We start from the raw sequence: 17,229 nt of genomic DNA, 5'->3' as shown, positions 1-17,229 counted from the left end.
CTTCTTTTCTTATTTCTTTCACACGCCTGGTGGGCGGTGCCACCCGATCACAAGGGCTGGCAAGGCTTTCGGAGCCTGGGGAGCGGACACCCGCACAAAGGGTGGCCAGGCGGCCCGGTCCGGGATTTTTCTTCTTTTCTTCTTACTTTCACACGCCTGGTGGGCGGTGCCACCCGATCACAAGGGCTGGCAAGGCTTTCGGAGCCTGGGGAGCGGACACCCGCACAAAGGGTGGCCAGGCGGCCCGGTCCGGGTTTTTTCTTCTTTTCTTCTTTCTTTCACACGCCTGGTGGGCGGTGCCACCCGATCACAAGGGCTGGCAAGACTTTCGGAGCCTGGGGAGCAGACACCCGCACAAAGGGTGGCCAGGCGGCCCGGTCCGGGTTTTTTCTTCTTTCTTTCACACGCCTGGTGGGCGGTGCCACCCGATCACAAGGGCTGGCAAGGCTTTCGGAGCCTGGGGAACGGACACCCGCACAAAGGGTGGCCAGGCGGCCCGGTCCGGGTTTTTTCTTCTTTTCTTCTTTCTTTCACACGCCTGGTGGGCGGTGCCACCCGATCACAAGGGCTGGCAAGGCTTTCGGAGCCTGGGGAGCGGACACCCGCACAAAGGGTGGCCAGGCGGCCCGGTCCGGGTTTTTTCTTCTTTCCTTCTTACTTTCACACGCCTGGTGGGCGATGCCACCCGATCACAAGGGCTGGCAAGGCTTTCGGAGCCTGGGGAGCGGACACCCACACAAAGGGTGGCCAGGCGGCCCGGTCCGGGTTCCTTCTTCTTTCTTTCACACGCCTGGTGGGCGGTGCCACCCGATCACAAGGGCTGGCAAGGCTTTCGGAGCCTGGGGAGCGGACACCCGCACAAAGGGTGGCCAGGCGGCCCGGTCCGGGTTTTTTCTTCTTTTCTTCTTTCTTTCACACGCCTGGTGGGCGGGGCCACCCGATCACAAGGACTGGCAAGGCTTTCGGAGCCTGGGGAGCGGACACCCGCACAAAGGGTGGCCAGGCGGCCCGGTCCGGGTTTTTTACTTCTTTCTTTCAAACGCCTGGTGGGCGGTGCCACCCGATCACAAGGGCTGGCAAGACTTTCGGAGCCTGGGGAGCAGACACCCGCACAAAGGGTGGCCAGGCGGCCCGGTCCGGGTTTTTTCTTCTTTCTTTCACACGCCTGGTGGGCGGTGCCACCCGATCACAAGGGCTGGCAAGGCTTTCGGAGCCTGGGGAGCGGACACCCGCACAAAGGGTGGCCAGGCGGCCCGGTCCGGGATTTTTCTTCTTTTCTTATTTCTTTCACACGCCTGGTGGGCGGTGCCACCCGATCACAAGGGCTGGCAAGGCTTTCGGAGCCTGGGGAGCGGACACCCGCACAAAGGGTGGCCAGGCGGCCCGGTCCGGGTTTTTTCTTCTTTTCTTCTTTCTTTCACACGCCTGGTGGGCGGTGCCACCCGATCACAAGGGCTGGCAAGGCTTTCGGAGCCTGGGGAGCGGACACCCGCACAAAGGGTGGCCAGGCGGCCCGGTCCGGGTTTTTTCTTCTTTTCTTCTTTCTTTCACACGCCTGGTGGGCGGTGCCACCCGATCACAAGGGCTGGCAAGACTTTCGGAGCCTGGGGAGCAGACACCCGCACAAAGGGTGGCCAGGCGGCCCGGTCCGGGTTTTTTCTTCTTTCTTTCACACGCCTGGTGGGCGGTGCCACCCGATCACAAGGGCTGGCAAGGCTTTCGGAGCCTGGGGAGCGGACACCCGCAGAAAGGGTGGCCAGGCGGCCCGGTCCGGGTTTTTTCTTCTTTTCTTCTTTCTTTCACACGCCTGGTGGGCGGTGCCACCCGATCACAAGGGCTGGCAAGGCTTTCGGAGCCTGGGGAGCGGACACCCACACAAAGGGTGGCCAGGCGGCCCGGTCCGGGTTCCTTCTTCTGTCTTTCACATGCCTGGTGGGCGGTGCCACCCGATCACAAGGGCTGGCAAGGCTTTCGGAGCCTGGGGAGCGGACACCCGCACAAAGGGTGGCCAGGCGGCCCGGTCCGGGTTTTTTCTTCTTTCTTTCAAACGCCTGGTGGGCGGTGCCACCCGATCACAAGGGCTGGCAAGGCTTTCGGAGCCTGGGGAGCGGACACCCGCACAAAGGGTGGCCAGGCGGCCCGGTCCGGGTTTTTTCTTCTTTTCTTCTTCCTTTCACACGCCTGGTGGGCGGTGCCACCCGATCACAAGGGCTGGCAAGGCTTTCCGAGCCTGGGGAGCGGACACCCGCACAAAGGGTGGCCAGGCGACCCGGTCCGGGTTTTTTCTTCTTTTCTTCTTTCTTTCACACGCCTGGTGGGCGGTGCCACCCGATCACAAGGGCTGGCAAGACTTTAGGAGCCTGGGGAGCGGACACCCGCACAAAGGGTGACCAGGCGGCCCGGTCCGGGTTTTTTCTTCTTTCTTTCACACGCCTGGTCGGCGGTGCCACCCGATCACAATGGTTGGCAAGGCTTTCGGAGCCTGGGGAGCGGACACCCGCACAAAAGGGTGTCCAGGCGGCCCGGTCCGGGTTTTTTCTTCTTTTCTTCTTTCTTTCACACGCCTGGTGGGCGGGGCCACCCGATCACAAGGGCTGGCAAGGCTTTCGGAGCCTGGGGAGCGGACACCCGCACAAAGGGTGGCCAGGCGGCCCGGTCCGGGTTTTTTCTTCTTTTCTTCTTTCTTTCACACGCATGGTGGGCGGGGCCACCCGATCACAAGGACTGGCAAGGCTTTCGGAGCCTGGGGAGCGGACACCCGCACAAAGGGTGGCCAGGCGGCCCGGTCCGGGTTTTTTTCTTCTTTCTTTCAAACGCCTGGTGGGCGGTGCCACCCGATCACAAGGGCTGGAAAGGCTTTCGGAGCCTGGGGAGCGGACACCCGCACAAATGGTGGCCAGGCGACCCGGTCCGGGTTTTTTCTTCTTTCTTTCACACGCCTGGTGGGCGGTGCCACCCGATCACAAGGGCTGGCAAGGCTTTCAGAGCCTGGGGAGCGGACACCCGCACAAAGGGTGGCCAGGCGGCCCGGTCTGGGATTTTTCTTCTTTTCTTATTTCTTTCACACGCCTGGTGGGCGGTGCCACCCGATCACAAGGGCTGGCAAGGCTTTCGGAGCCTGGGGAGCGGACACCCGCACAAAGGGTGGCCAGGCGGCCCGGTCCGGGATTTTTCTTCTTTTCTTCTTACTTTCACACGCCTGGTGGGCGGTGCCACCCGATCACAAGGGCTGGCAAGGCTTTCGGAGCCTGGGGAGCGGACACCCGCACAAAGGGTGGCCAGGCGGCCCGGTCCGGGTTTTTTCTTCTTTTCTTCTTTCTTTCACACGCCTGGTGGGCGGTGCCACCCGATCACAAGGGCTGGCAAGACTTTCGGAGCCTGGGGAGCAGACACCCGCACAAAGGGTGGCCAGGCGGCCCGGTCCGGGTTTTTTCTTCTTTCTTTCACACGCCTGGTGGGCGGTGCCACCCGATCACAAGGGCTGGCAAGGCTTTCGGAGCCTGGGGAGCGGACACCCGCACAAAGGGTGGCCAGGCGGCCCGGTCCGGGTTTTTTCTTCTTTTCTTCTTTCTTTCACACGCCTGGTGGGCGGTGCCACCCGATCACAAGGGCTGGCAAGGCTTTCGGAGCCTGGGGAGCGGACACCCGCACAAAGGGTGGCCAGGCGGCCCGGTCCGGGTTTTTTCTTCTTTCCTTCTTACTTTCACACGCCTGGTGGGCGATGCCACCCGATCACAAGGGCTGGCAAGGCTTTCGGAGCCTGGGGAGCGGACACCCACACAAAGGGTGGCCAGGCGGCCCGGTCCGGGTTCCTTCTTCTGTCTTTCACACGCCTGGTGGGCGGTGCCACCCGATCACAAGGGCTGGCAAGGCTTTCGGAGCCTGGGGAGCGGACACCCGCACAAAGGGTGGCCAGGCGGCCCGGTCCGGGTTTTTTCTTCTTTTCTTCTTTCTTTCACACGCCTGGTGGGCGGTGCCACCCGATCACAAGGGCTGGCAAGGCTTTCGGAGCCTGAGGAGCGGACACCCGCACAAAGGGTGGCCAGGCGGCCCGGTCCGGGTTTTTTCTTCTTTCCTTCTTACTTTCACACGCCTGGTGGGCGATGCCACCCGATCACAAGGGCTGGCAAGGCTTTCGGAGCCTGGGGAGCGGACACCCACACAAAGGGTGGCCAGGCGGCCCGGTCCGGGTTCCTTCTTCTGTCTTTCACACGCCTGGTGGGCGGTGCCACCCGATCACAAGGGCTGGCAAGGCTTTCGGAGCCTAGGGAGCGGACACCCGCACAAAGGGTGGCCAGGCGGCCCGGTCCGGGTTTTTTTTCTTCTTTCTTTCAAACGCCTGGTGGGCGGTGCCACCCGATCACAAGGGCTGGCAAGGCTTTCGGAGCCTGGGGAGCGGACACCCGCACAAAGGGTGGCCAGGCGGCCCGGTCCGGGTTTTTTCTTCTTTTCTTCTTACTTTCACACGCCTGGTGGGCGGTGCCACCCGATCACAAGGGCTGGCAAGGCTTTCGGAGCCTGGGGAGCGGACACCCGCACAAAGGGTGGCCAGGCGGCCCGGTCCGGGTTTTTTCTTCTTTCTTTCAAACGCCTGGTGGGCGGTGCCACCCGATCACAAGGGCTGGCAAGGCTTTCGGAGCCTGGGGAGCGGACACCCGCACAAAGGGTGACCAGGCGGCCCGGTCCGGGTTTTTTCTTCTTTCTTTCACACGCCTGGTGGGCGGGGCCACCTGATCACAAGGGCTGGCAAGGCTTTCGGAGCCTGGGGAGCGGACACCAGCACAAAGGGTGGCCATGCGGCCCGGTCCAGGTTTTTTCTTCTTTTCTTCTTTCTTTCACACGGCTGGTGGGCGGTGCCACCGGATCACAAGGGCTGGCAAGGCTTTCGGAGCCTGGGGAGCGGACACCCGCACAAAGGGTGGCCAGGCGGCCCGGTCCGGGTTTTTTCTTCTTTCTTTCACACGCCTGGTGGGCGGTGCCACCCGATCACAAGGGCTGGCAAGGCTTTCGGAGCCTGGGGAGCGGACACCCGCACAAAGGGTGGCCAGGCGGCCCGGTCCAGGTTTTTTCTTCTTTTCTTCTTTCTTTCACACGCCTGGTGGGCGGTGCCACCCGATCACAAGGGCTGGCAAGGCTTTCGGAGCCTGGGGAGCGGACACCCGCACAAAGGGTGGCCAGGCGGCCCGGTCCGGGTTTTTTCTTCTTTTCTTCTTACTTTCACACGCCTGGTGGGCGGTGCCACCCGATCACAAGGGCTGGCAAGGCTTTCGGAGCCTGGGGAGCGGACACCCACACAAAGGGTGGCCAGGCGGCCCGGTCCGGGTTCCTTCTTCTGTCTTTCACACGCCTTTTGGGCGGTGCCACCCGATCACAAGGGCTGGCAAGGCTTTCGGAGCCTGGGGAGCGGACACCCGCACAAAGGGTGGCCAGGCGGCCCGGTCCGGGTTTTTTCTTCTTTCTTTCACACGCCTGGTGGGCGGTGCCACCGGATCACAAGGCCTGGCAAGGCTTTCGGAGCCTAGGGAGCGGACACCCGCACAAAGGGTGGCCAGGCGGCCCGGTCCGGGTTTTTTCTTCTTTCTTTCACACGCCTGGTGGGCGGTGCCACCCGATCACAAGGGCTGGCAAGGCTTTCGGAGCCTGGGGAGCGGACACCCGCACAAAGGGTGGCCATGCGGCCCGGTCCGGGTTTTTTCTTCTTTTCTTCTTACTTTCACACGCCTGGTGGGCGGTGCCACCCGATCACAAGGGCTGGCAAGGCTTTCGGAGCCTGGGGAGCGGACACCCGCACAAAGGGTGGCCAGGCGGCCCGGTCCGGGTTTTTTCTTCTTTTCTTCTTTCTTTCACACGCCTGGTGGGCGGTGCCACCCGATCACAAGTGCTGGCAAGACTTTCGGAGCCAGGGGAGCAGACAACCGCACAAAGGGTGACCAGGCGGCCCGGTCCGGGTTTTTTCTTCTTTCTTTCACACGCCTGGTGGGCGGGGCCACCTGATCACAAGGGCTGGCAAGGCTTTCGGAGCCTGGGGAGCGGACACCCGCACAAAGGGTGGCCATGCGGCCCGGTCCAGGTTTTTTCTTCTTTTCTTCTTTCTTTCACACGGCTGGTGGGCGGTGCCACCGGATAACAAGGGCTGGCAAGGCTTTCGGAGCCTGGGGAGTGGACACCCGCACAAAGGGTGGCCAGGCGGCCCGGTCCGGGTTTTTTCTTCTTTCTTTCACACGCCTGGTGGGCGGTGCCACCCGATCACAAGGGCTGGCAAGGCTTTCGGAGCCTGGGGAGCGGACACCCGCACAAAGGGTGGCCAGGCGGCCCGGTCCAGGTTTTTTCTTCTTTTCTTCTTTCTTTCACACGCCTGGTGGGCGGTGCCACCCGATCACAAGGGCTGGCAAGGCTTTCGGAGCCTGGGGAGCGGACAACCGCACAAAGGGTGGCCAGGCGGCCCGGTCCGGGTTTTTTCTTCTTTTCTTCTTACTTTCACACGCCTGGTGGGCGGTGCCACCCGATCACAAGGGCTGGCAAGGCTTTCGGAGCCTGGGGAGCGGACACCCACACAAAGGGTGGCCAGGCGGCCCGGTCCGGGTTCCTTCTTCTGTCTTTCACACGCCTTCTGGGCGGTGCCACCCGATCACAAGGGCTGGCAAGGCTTTCGGAGCCTGGGGAGCGGACACCCGCACAAAGGGTGGCCAGGCGGCCCTGTCCGGGTTTTTTCTTCTTTCTTTCACACGCCTGGTGGGCGGTGCCACCGGATCACAAGGCCTGGCAAGGCTTTCGGAGCCTGGGGAGCAGACACCCGCACAAAGGGTGGCCAGGCGGCCCGGTCCGGGTTTTTTCTTCTTTCTTTCACACGCCTGGTGGGCGGTGCCACCCGATCACAAGGGCTGGCAAGGCTTTCGGAGCCTGGGGAGCGGACACCCGCACAAAGGGTGGCCAGGCGGCCCGGTCCGGATTTTTTCTTCTTTTCTTCTTTCTTTCACACGCCTGGTGGGCGGTGCCACCCGATCACAAGGGCTGGCAAGGCTTTCGGAGCCTGGGGAGCGGACACCCGCACAAAGGGTGGCCAGGCGGCCCGGTCCGGGTTTTTTCTTCTTTCTTTCACACGCCTGGTGGGCGGTGCCACCCGATCACAAGGGCTGGCAAGGCTTTCGGAGCCTGGGGAGCGGACACCCGCACAAAGGGTGGCCAGGCGGCCGGGTCCGGGTTTTTTCTTCTTTTCTTCTTTCTTTCACACGCCTGGTGGGCGGGGCCACCCGATCACAAGGACTGGCAAGGCTTTCGGAGCCTGGGGAGCGGACACCCGCACAAAGGGTGGCCAGGCGGCCCGGTCCGGGTTTTTTACTTCTTTCTTTCAAACGCCTGGTGGGCGGTGCCACCCGATCACAAGGGCTGGCAAGGCTTTCGGAGCCTGGGGAGCGGACACCCGCACAAATGGTGGCCATGCGGCCCGGTCCAGGTTTTTTCTTCTTTTCTTCTTTCTTTCACACGGTTGGTGGGCGGTGCCACCGGATCACAAGGGCTGGCAAGGCTTTCGGAGCCTGGGGAGTGGACACCCGCACAAAGGGTGGCCAGGCGGCCCGGTCCGGGTTTTTTCTTCTTTCTTTCACACGCCTGGTGGGCGGTGCCACCCGATCACAAGGGCTGGCAAGGCTTTCGGAGCCTGGGGAGCGGACACCCGCAAAAAGGGTGGCCAGGCGGCCCGGTCCGGGTTTTTTCTTCTTTCCTTCTTACTTTCACACGCCTGGTGGGCGATGCCACCCGATCACAAGGGCTGGCAAGGCTTTCGGAGCCTGGGGAGCGGACACCCACACAAAGGGTGGCCAGGCGGCCCGGTCCGGGTTCCTTCTTCTGTCTTTCACACGCCTGGTGGGCGGTGCCACCCGATCACAAGGGCTGGCAAGGCTTTCGGAGCCTGGGGAGCGGACACCCGCACAAAGGGTGGCCAGGCGGCCCGGTCCAGGTTTTTTCTTCTTTTCTTCTTTCTTTCACACGCCTGGTGGGCGGTGCCACCCGATCACAAGGGCTGGCAAGGCTTTCGGAGCCTGGGGAGCGGACACCCACACAAAGGGTGGCCAGGCGGCCCGGTCCGGGTTCCTTCTTCTGTCTTTCACACGCCTGGTGGGCGGTGCCACCCGATCACAAGGGCTGGCAAGGCTTTCGGAGCCTAGGGAGCGGACACCCGCACAAAGGGTGGCCAGGCGGCCCGGTCCGGGTTTTTTTTCTTCTTTCTTTCAAACGCCTGGTGGGCGGTGCCACCCGATCACAAGGGCTGGCAAGGCTTTCGGAGCCTGGGGAGCGGACACCCGCACAAAGGGTGGCCAGGCGGCCCGGTCCGGGTTTTTTCTTCTTTTCTTCTTACTTTCACACGCCTGGTGGGCGGTGCCACCCGATCACAAGGGCTGGCAAGGCTTTCGGAGCCTGGGGAGCGGACACCCGCACAAAGGGTGGCCAGGCGGCCCGGTCCGGGTTTTTTCTTCTTTCTTTCAAACGCCTGGTGGGCGGTGCCACCCGATCACAAGGGCTGGCAAGGCTTTCGGAGCCTGGGGAGCGGACACCCGCACAAAGGGTGACCAGGCGGCCCGGTCCGGGTTTTTTCTTCTTTCTTTCACACGCCTGGTGGGCGGGGCCACCTGATCACAAGGGCTGGCAAGGCTTTCGGAGCCTGGGGAGCGGACACCAGCACAAAGGGTGGCCATGCGGCCCGGTCCAGGTTTTTTCTTCTTTTCTTCTTTCTTTCACACGGCTGGTGGGCGGTGCCACCGGATCACAAGGGCTGGCAAGGCTTTCGGAGCCTGGGGAGCGGACACCCGCACAAAGGGTGGCCAGGCGGCCCGGTCCGGGTTTTTTCTTCTTTCTTTCACACGCCTGGTGGGCGGTGCCACCCGATCACAAGGGCTGGCAAGGCTTTCGGAGCCTGGGGAGCGGACACCCGCACAAAGGGTGGCCAGGCGGCCCGGTCCAGGTTTTTTCTTCTTTTCTTCTTTCTTTCACACGCCTGGTGGGCGGTGCCACCCGATCACAAGGGCTGGCAAGGCTTTCGGAGCCTGGGGAGCGGACACCCGCACAAAGGGTGGCCAGGCGGCCCGGTCCGGGTTTTTTCTTCTTTTCTTCTTACTTTCACACGCCTGGTGGGCGGTGCCACCCGATCACAAGGGCTGGCAAGGCTTTCGGAGCCTGGGGAGCGGACACCCACACAAAGGGTGGCCAGGCGGCCCGGTGCGGGTTCCTTCTTCTGTCTTTCACACGCCTTTTGGGCGGTGCCACCCGATCACAAGGGCTGGCAAGGCTTTCGGAGCCCGGGGAGCGGACACCCGCACAAAGGGTGGCCAGGCGGCCCGGTCCGGGTTTTTTCTTCTTTCTTTCACACGCCTGGTGGGCGGTGCCACCGGATCACAAGGCCTGGCAAGGCTTTCGGAGCCTAGGGAGCGGACACCCGCACAAAGGGTGGCCAGGCGGCCCGGTCCGGGTTTTTTCTTCTTTCTTTCACACGCCTGGTGGGCGGTGCCACCCGATCACAAGGGCTGGCAAGGCTTTCGGAGCCTGGGGAGCGGACACCCGCACAAAGGGTGGCCAGGCGGCCCGGTCCGGGTTTTTTCTTCTTTTCTTCTTACTTTCACACGCCTGGTGGGCGGTGCCACCCGATCACAAGGGCTGGCAAGGCTTTCGGAGCCTGGGGAGCGGACACCCGCACAAAGGGTTGCCAGGCGGCCCGGTCCGGGTTTTTTCTTCTTTTCTTCTTTCTTTCACACGCCTGGTGGGCGGTGCCACCCGATCACAAGTGCTGGCAAGACTTTCGGAGCCAGGGGAGCAGACAACCGCACAAAGGGTGACCAGGCGGCCCGGTCCGGGTTTTTTCTTCTTTCTTTCACACGCCTGGTGGGCGGGGCCACCTGATCACAAGGGCTGGCAAGGCTTTCGGAGCCTGGGGAGCGGACACCCGCACAAAGGGTGGCCATGCGGCCCGGTCCAGGTTTTTTCTTCTTTTCTTCTTTCTTTCACACGGCTGGTGGGCGGTGCCACCGGATCACAAGGGCTGGCAAGGCTTTCGGAGCCTGGGGAGTGGACACCCGCACAAAGGGTGGCCAGGCGGCCCGGTCCGGGTTTTTTCTTCTTTCTTTCACACGCCTGGTGGGCGGTGCCACCCGATCACAAGGGCTGGCAAGGCTTTCGGAGCCTGGGGAGCGGACACCCGCACAAAGGGTGGCCAGGCGGCCCGGTCCAGGTTTTTTCTTCTTTTCTTCTTTCTTTCACACGCCTGGTGGGCGGTGCCACCCGATCACAAGGGCTGGCAAGGCTTTCGGAGCCTGGGGAGCGGACAACCGCACAAAGGGTGGCCAGGCGGCCCGGTCCGGGTTTTTTCTTCTTTTCTTCTTACTTTCACACGCCTGGTGGGCGGTGCCACCCGATCACAAGGGCTGGCAAGGCTTTCGGAGCCTGGGGAGCGGACACCCACACAAAGGGTGGCCAGGCGGCCCGGTCCGGGTTCCTTCTTCTGTCTTTCACACGCCTTTTGGGCGGTGCCACCCGATCACAAGGGCTGGCAAGGCTTTCGGAGCCTGGGGAGCGGACACCCGCACAAAGGGTGGCCAGGCGGCCCTGTCCGGGTTTTTTCTTCTTTCTTTCACACGCCTGGTGGGCGGTGCCACCGGATCACAAGGCCTGGCAAGGCTTTCGGAGCCTGGGGAGCAGACACCCGCACAAAGGGTGGCCAGGCGGCCCGGTCCGGGTTTTTTCTTCTTTCTTTCACACGCCTGGTGGGCGGTGCCACCCGATCACAAGGGCTGGCAAGGCTTTCGGAGCCTGGGGAGCGGACACCCGCACAAAGGGTGGCCAGGCGGCCCGGTCCGGATTTTTTCTTCTTTTCTTCTTTCTTTCACACGCCTGGTGGGCGGTGCCACCCGATCACAAGGGCTGGCAAGGCTTTCGGAGCCTGGGGAGCGGACACCCGCACAAAGGGTGGCCAGGCGGCCCGGTCCGGGTTTTTTCTTCTTTCTTTCACACGCCTGGTGGGCGGTGCCACCCGATCACAAGGGCTGGCAAGGCTTTCGGAGCCTGGGGAGCGGACACCCGCACAAATGGTGGCCATGCGGCCCGGTCCAGGTTTTTTCTTCTTTTCTTCTTTCTTTCACACAGTTGGTGGGCGGTGCCACCGGATCACAAGGGCTGGCAAGGCTTTCGGAGCCTGGGGAGTGGACACCCGCACAAAGGGTGGCCAGGCGGCCCGGTCCGGGTTTTTTCTTCTTTCTTTCACACGCCTGGTGGGCGGTGCCACCCGATCACAAGGGCTGGCAAGGCTTTCGGAGCCTGGGGAGCGGACACCCGCAAAAAGGGTGACCAGGCGGCCCGGTCCGGGTTTTTTCTTCTTTCCTTCTTACTTTCACACGCCTGGTGGGCGATGCCACCCGATCACAAGGGCTGGCAAGGCTTTCGGAGCCTGGGGAGCGGACACCCACACAAAGGGTGGCCAGGCGGCCCGGTCCGGGTTCCTTCTTCTGTCTTTCACACGCCTGGTGGGCGGTGCCACCCGATCACAAGGGCTGGCAAGGCTTTCGGAGCCTGGGGAGCGGACACCCGCACAAAGGGTGGCCAGGCGGCCCGGTCCAGGTTTTTTCTTCTTTTCTTCTTTCTTTCACACGCCTGGTGGGCGGTGCCACCCGATCACAAGGGCTGGCAAGGCTTTCGGAGCCTGGGGAGCGGACACCCGCACAAAGGGTGGCCAGGCGGCCCGGTCCGGGTTTTTTCTTCTTTCCTTCTTACTTTCACACGCCTGGTGGGCGATGCCACCCGATCACAAGGGCTGGCAAGGCTTTCGGAGCCTGGGGAGCGGACACCCACACAAAGGGTGGCCAGGCGGCCCGGTCCGGGTTCCTTCTTCTGTCTTTCACACGCCTGGTGGGCGGTGCCACCCAATCACAAGGGCTGGCAAGGCTTTCGGAGCCTAGGGAGCGGACACCCGCACAAAGGGTGGCCAGGCGGCCCGGTCCGGGTTTTTTCTTCTTTCTTTCACACGCCTGGTGGGCGGTGCCACCGGATCACAAGGCCTGGCAAGGCTTTCGGAGCCTGGGGAGCGGACACCCGCACAAAGGGTGGCCAGGCGGCCCGGTCCGGGTTTTTTCTTCTTTCTTTCACACGCCTGGTGGGCGGTGCCACCCGATCACAAGGGCTGGCAAGGCTTTCGGAGCCTGGGGAGCGGACACCCGCACAAAGGGTGGCCAGGCGGCCCGGTCCGGGTTTTTTCTTCTTTTCTTCTTACTTTCACACGCCTGGTGGGCGGTGCCACCCGATCACAAGGGCTGGCAAGGCTTTCGGAGCCTGGGGAGCGGACACCCGCACAAAGGGTGGCCAGGCGGCCCGGTCCGGGTTTTTTCTTCTTTTCTTCTTTCTTTCACACGCCTGGTGGGCGGTGCCACCCGATCACAAGTGCTGGCAAGACTTTCGGAGCCTGGGGAGCAGACAACCGCACAAAGGGTGACCAGGCGGCCCGGTCCGGGTTTTTTCTTCTTTCTTTCACACGCCTGGTGGGCGGGGCCACCTGATCACAAGGGCTGGCAAGGCTTTCGGAGCCTGGGGAGCGGACACCCGCACAAAGGGTGGCCATGCGGCCCGGTCCAGGTTTTTTCTTCTTTTCTTCTTTCTTTCACACGGCTGGTGGGCGGTGCCACCGGATCACAAGGGCTGGCAAGGCTTTCGGAGCCTGGGGAGTGGACACCCGCACAAAGGGTGGCCAGGCGGCCCGGTCCGGGTTTTTTCTTCTTTCTTTCACACGGCTGGTGGGCGGTGCCACCGGATCACAAGGGCTGGCAAGGCTTTCGGAGCCTGGGGAGTGGACACCCGCACAAAGGGTGGCCAGGCGGCCCGGTCCGGGTTTTTTCTTCTTTCTTTCACACGCCTGGTGGGCGGTGCCACCCGATCACAAGGGCTGGCAAGGCTTTCGGAGCCTGGGGAGCGGACACCCGCACAAAGGGTGGCCAGGCGGCCCGGTCCGGGTTTTTTCTTCTTTTCTTCTTACTTTCACACGCCTGGTGGGCGGTGCCACCCGATCACAAGGGCTGGCAAGGCTTTCGGAGCCTGGGGAGCGGACACCCACACAAAGGGTGGCCAGGCGGCCCGGTCCGGGTTCCTTCTTCTTTCTTTCACACGCCTGGTGGGCGGTGCCACCGGATCACAAGGCCTGGCAAGGCTTTCGGAGCCTGGGGAGCGGACACCCGCACAAAGGGTGGCCAGGCGGCCCGGTCCGGGTTTTTTCTTCTTTCTTTCACACGCCTGGTGGGCGGTGCCACCCGATCACAAGGGCTGGCAAGGCTTTCGGAGCCTGGGGAGCGGACACCCGCACAAAGGGTGGCCAGGCGGCCCGGTCCGGGTTTTTTTCTTCTTTCTTTCAAACGCCTGGTGGGCGGTGCCACCCGATCACAAGGGCTGGCAAGGCTTTCGGAGCCTGGGGAGCGGACACCCGCAAAAATGGTGGCCAGGCGACCCGGTCCGGGTTTTTTCTTCTTTCTTTCACACGCCTGGTGGGCGGTGCCACCCGATCACAAGGGCTGGCAAGGCTTTCAGAGCCTGGGGAGCGGACACCCGCACAAAGGGTGGCCAGGCGGCCCGGTCCGGGATTTTTCTTCTTTTCTTCTTTCTTTCACACGCCTGGTGGGCGGTGCCACCCGATCACAAGGGCTGGCAAGGCTTTCGGAGCCTGGGGAGCGGACACCCACACAAAGGGTGGCCAGGCGGCCCGGTCCGGGTTCCTTCTTCTTTCTTTCACACGCCTGGTGGGCGGTGCCACCGGATCACAAGGGCTGGCAAGGCTTTCGGAGCCTGGGGAGCGGACACCCGCACAAAGGGTGGCCAGGCGGCCCGGTCCGGGTTTTTTCTTCTTTTCTTCTTTCTTTCACACGCCTGGTGGGCGGTGCCACCCGATCACAAGTGCTGGCAAGACTTTCGGAGCCTGGGGAGCAGACAACCGCACAAAGGGTGACCAGGCGGCCCGGTCCGGGTTTTTTCTTCTTTCTTTCACACGCCTGGTGGGCGGGGCCACCTGATCACAAGGGCTGGCAAGGCTTTCGGAGCCTGGGGAGCGGACACCCGCACAAAGGGTGGCCATGCGGCCCGGTCCAGGTTTTTTCTTCTTTTCTTCTTTCTTTCACACGGCTGGTGGGCGGTGCCACCGGATCACAAGGGCTGGCAAGGCTTTCGGAGCCTGGGGAGTGGACACCCGCACAAAGGGTGGCCAGGCGACCCGGTCCGGGTTTTTTCTTCTTTCTTTCACACGCCTGGTGGGCGGTGCCACCCGATCACAAGGGCTGGCAAGGCTTTCGGAGCCTGGGGAGCGGACACCCGCACAAAGGGTGGCCAGGCGGCCCGGTCCGGGTTTTTTCTTCTTTCTTTCACACGCCTGGTGGGCGGTGCCACCCGATCACAAGGGCTGGCAAGGCTTTCGGAGCCTGGGGAGCGGACACCCGCACAAAGGGTGGCCAGGCGGCCCGGTCCGGGTTTTTTTCTTCTTTCTTTCAAACGCCTGGTGGGCGGTGCCACCCGATCACAAGGGCTGGCAAGGCTTTCGGAGCCTGGGGAGCGGACACCCGCAAAAATGGTGGCCAGGAGACCCGGTCCGGGTTTTTTCTTCTTTCTTTCACACGCCTGGTGGGCGGTGCCACCCGATCACAAGGGCTGGCAAGGCTTTCGGAGCCTGGGGAGCGGACACCCGCACAAAGGGTGGCCAGGCGGCCCGGTCCGGGTTTTTTCTTCTTTTCTTCTTACTTTCACACGCCTGGTGGGCGGTGCCACCCGATCACAAGGGCTGGCAAGGCTTTCGGAGCCTGGGGAGCAGACACCCGCACAAAGGGTGGCCAGGCGACCCGGTCCGGGTTTTTTCTTCTTTTCTTCTTTCTTTCACACGCCTGGTTGGCGGTGCCACCCGATCACAAGGGCTGGCAAGACTTTCGGAGCCTGGGGAGCAGACACCCGCACAAAGGGTGGCCAGGCGGCCCGGTCCGGGTTTTTTCGTCTTTCTTTCACACGCCTGGTCGGCGGTGCCACCCGATCACAAGGGCTGGCAAGGCTTTCGGAGCCTGGGGAGCGGACACCCGCACAAAGGGTGGCCAGGCGGCCCGGTCCGGGTTTTTTCTTCTTTTCTTCTTTCTTTCACACGCCTGGTGGGCGGGGCCACCCAATCACAAGGACTGGCAAGGCTTTCGGAGCCTGGGGAGCGGACACCCGCACAAAGGGTGGCCAGGCGGCCCGGTCCGTGTTTTTTTCTTCTTTCTTTCAAACGCCTGGTGGGCGGTGCCACCCGATCACAAGGGCTGGCAAGGGTTTCGGAGCCTGGGGAGCGGACACCCGCACAAAGGGTGGCCAGGCGGCTTGGTCCGGGTTTTTTCTTCTTTTCTTCTTACTTTCACACGCCTGGTGGGCGGTGCCACCCGATCACAAGGGCTGGCAAGGCTTTCGGAGCCTGGGGAGCGGACACCCGCACAAAGGGTGGCCAGGCGGCCCGGTCCGGGTTTTTTCTTCTTTTCTTCTTTCTTTCACACGCCTGGTGGGCGGTGCCACCCGATCACAAGGGCTGGCAAGGCTTTCGGAGCCTGGGGAGCGGACACCCGCACAAAGGGTGGCCAGGCGGCCCGGTCCGGGTTTTTTCTTCTTTTCTTCTTTCTTTCACACGCCTGGTGGGCGGTGCCACCCGATCACAAGGGCTGGCAAGGCTTTCGGAGCCTGGGGAGCGGACACCCGCACAAAGGGTGGCCAGGCGGACCGGTCCGGGTTTTTTCTTCTTTTCTTCTTTCTTTCACACGCCTGGTGGGCGGTGCCACCCGATCACAAGGGCTGGCAAGGCTTTCGGAGCCTGGGGAGCGGACACCCACACAAAGGGTGGCCAGGCGGCCCGGTCCGGGTTCCTTCTTCTGTCTTTCACACGCCTGGTGGGCGGTGCCACCCGATCACAAGGGCTGGCAAGGCTTTCGGAGCCTGGGGAGCGGACACCCGCACAAAGGGTGGCCAGGCGGCCCGGTCCGGGTTTTTCCTTCTTTCTTTCAAACGCCTGGTGGGCGGTGCCACCCGATCACAAGGGCTGGCAAGGCTTTCGGAGCCTGGGGAGCGGACACCCGCACAAAGGGTGGCCAGGCGGACCGGTCCGGGTTTTTTCTTCTTTTCTTCTTTCTTTCACACGCCTGGTGGGCGGTGCCACCCGATCACAAGGGCTGGCAAGGCTTTCGGAGCCTGGGGAGTGGACACCCGCACAAAGGGTGGCCAGGCGGCCCGGTCCGGGTTTTTTTCTTCTTTTCTTCTTTCTTTCACACGCCTGGTTGGCGGTGCCACCCGATCACAAGGGCTGGCAAGGCTTTCGGAGCCTGGGGAGCGGACACCCGCACAAAGGGTGGCCAGGCGGACCGGTCCGGGTTTTTTCTTCTTTTCTTCTTTCTTTCACACGGCTGGTGGGCGGTGCCACCCGATCACAAGGGCTGGCAAGGCTTTCGGAGCCTGGGGAGTGGACACCCGCACAAAGGGTGGCCAGGCGGCCCGGTCCGGGTTTTTTTCTTCTTTTCTTCTTTCTTTCACACGCCTGGTTGGCGGTGCCACCCGATCACAAGGGCTGGCAAGGCTTTCGGAGCCTGGGGAGCGGACACCCGCACAAAGGGTGGCCAGGCGGCCCGGTCCGGGTTTTTTCTTCTTTTCTTCTTTCTTTCACACGGCTGGTGGGCGGTGCCACCGGATCACAAGGGCTGGCAAGGCTTTCGGAGCCTGGGGAGCGGACACCCGCACAAAGGGTGGCCAGGCGGCCCGGTCCGGGTTTTTTCTTCTTTCTTTCACACGCCTGGTGGGCGGTGCCACCCGATCATAAGGGCTGGCAAGGCTTTCGGAGCCTGGGGAGCGGACACCCGCACAAAGGGTGGCCAGGCGGCCCGGTCCGGGTTTTTTCTTCTTTTCTTCTTACTTTCACACGCCTGGTGGGCGGTGCCACCCGATCACAAGGGCTGGCAAGGCTTTCGGAGCCTGGGGAGCGGACACCCACACAAAGGGTGGCCAGGCGGCCCGGTCCGGGTTCCTTCTTCTGTCTTTCACACGCCTGGTGGGCGGTGCCACCCGATCACAAGGGCTGGCAAGGCTTTCGGAGCCTGGGGAGCGGACACCCGCACAAAGGGTGGCCAGGCGGCCCGGTCCGGGTTTTTTCTTCTTTCTTTCAAACGCCTGGTGGGCGGTGCCACCCGATCACAAGGGCTGTCAAGGCTTTCGGAGCCTGGG

Source organism: Perissodus microlepis, chromosome 20 (genome assembly GCF_051167445.1).
Source record: "Perissodus microlepis isolate ML-2025 ecotype Zambia chromosome 20, ASM5116744v1, whole genome shotgun sequence".
Classification (NCBI taxonomy): Eukaryota; Metazoa; Chordata; class Actinopteri; order Cichliformes; family Cichlidae; genus Perissodus; species Perissodus microlepis.
This window is presented reverse-complemented; position numbering follows the sequence as displayed.